General features: G+C 36.7%; 1 protein-coding gene and 1 pseudogene across 2 annotated transcripts in view; one reads left to right on the top strand and one right to left on the bottom strand.

Moving 5' to 3' along the window:
* Positions 1-601, bottom strand: part of LOC103086808 (dnaJ homolog subfamily A member 1 pseudogene) — a 1,334-nt pseudogene extending 733 nt beyond the window's left edge.
* The window catches only part of CAMTA1 (calmodulin binding transcription activator 1), a 927,002-nt gene that overhangs the window by 514,030 nt on the left and 410,977 nt on the right, over positions 1-1,995 (top strand). The gene's annotated exons all lie outside the window — the stretch shown is intronic.

Consider the following 1,995-nt stretch of genomic DNA (forward strand, 5'->3'; position numbering starts at 1 on the left):
CCTCGGCAATGGGACAGCACTCTACTGCTCCTTACTTACCACCTCGGCCTTCACGTTTGTCACAAGTCACATTCTTTTGCAGAGCTAGTTTTCTTGTTGCACCATTATATACATCTTCTAAGGTTACTGTGAGTTGATGCACAACATTTTGGCCTCTCCTTTCTCTCTGTATCCTGCCTCCTCCTCCCAAACACATATCAAAGATGCTCTCCTGCTTTGTCATATAATTCCCTTTTCTTTGCATCAGAGGGAGCACTTCATAAGCTTCAGAAATCTGTTTAAACTCTCCTTCATTTGGATTCTTATCAGGGCGGTACTTCAAGGCCAGTTTCCTGTAAGCCTTTTTCAGTTCTTCTTGGGTGGCATTGGATTTGACCCCCAAAACATCATAATAAGTGATTTCTTTCACCACTTCCCACAGCTGGTGAGCAGGCTGCCGATGCTGGTGTGGGGGAGTAGGAAGGAGCAGGTTGCCGTGCGCAGCTCGGGCAGCCGCCGCTCCTCCGCCTTTTCGCCGAGTGTTCCGGAAAGGTCCCCCCCAAACATTTAAATAGTCCAATTTATCAGTCTTTTCTTTTATGGCTTCCAAAGTGTGTGACATAGTGAAAAAAGCTCTTTTTCTTTTTAACTCTAAGATTACGAAAAACGTATTCTAGTACTTTAATTGTTTCATTTTGTTCTTACTTTAAATCTTTCATTGATTTGGAATTTATTAAGGTAGAAGGAATAGAGTCAGTATACAGTTTTTTCTTCCCCACAGAGATACTCAAGTGTCCCCAAACTATTTATTGAATTAATCCACTTTTTAACCTGTTGATGGGCACGTCCCCTCTCTGCCATATACTAAATTCCCAGCTGTATTTGGATCTATTTTGGGATGGTCTATACTTTTTCAGTGATTTCTCTGTTTACTCATACTGTTACACCAAATTATGATACATTTTCATTTTCATAGAGCAAATCCACCTTTATTACTTATCTTTTTCAGAATGTTCTTGGCAGCTCTTACTTGTTTATTTTTCTAATGAACTTTAGAATGATTGTCCAGACCTAAAAGCAAGCCCTGGTTGGTATTTTTATTGTAGTTACACCTTTACCCCGCCCCGAAACCCCGACAACCACTGATCTGTGCTCCGTTGCCGTAGTTTTGTCTGTTACAAATGGAATCATACAGTATGGAGCCTTTGAGACTGGCTTCTTTCATTCTGCGTAATGTCTTATGGTTCATCCAAGTTGTTATGCTCAGTAGAATTCCACTGTGTGGACGAACCACTGTTGTTTACCCATTCACTGAATAAACTCATGTTTGTTGATTATGAACAGAGTTGCTACAAACTTTTGTGCATACGTATCTGTGTGAACGTAAGTTTTTATTTCTCTAGGGTAAATACCCAGGAGTGAGATTGTTGTGTCATATGGTAAATGTTTGATTAACCTTATAAGAAACAGATAAACCATTCTTATTGTTTGGGGTTTTATTTTTAAATTTTTATTTATTTTTTAGTTATTCTACTAGATGTGTGTTGGTATTTCATTGTAGTTTTAATTTGTGTTTCTCTACTGGCTAATGATGTTAACAGCTTTTCATGTGCTTGTTTGCCATTTCTGTATCCTCTTTAGCAATGCTTCAGTTCAATTTTTTTGCCCATTTTTAATTGCGTTTTTTGAGTCATAAATGTGATTTGACAATTTTTGTTTTACCAGTTTGTACCTTGACTTTTCATTATCCTAAGAGTGCCTTTCACAGAACAAAAGTTTTGAAATTTCAGTGAAGTCCAATTTATCATTTTTAAACTGCATCTTACTTTTGGTGTTTTGTCTAGGAAATCTTTGCCTAGCTCCAGGTCACAATTATTTCCCCACTATGTTCCTTTCTAAAAATTGTATGATTTTATGTATTTAACTTAGATTATGATCCATTTTGAGTTAATTTTTATATAAAGGTTTAGGTCAAGAACCCTATTTTTTTTTTTTTTTTTTTTTTTTTTTTTTTTT

Source organism: Lipotes vexillifer, unplaced genomic scaffold (genome assembly GCF_000442215.2).
Source record: "Lipotes vexillifer unplaced genomic scaffold, Lipotes_vexillifer_v1.1 scaffold575, whole genome shotgun sequence".
NCBI lineage: Eukaryota > Metazoa > Chordata > Mammalia > Artiodactyla > Lipotidae > Lipotes > Lipotes vexillifer.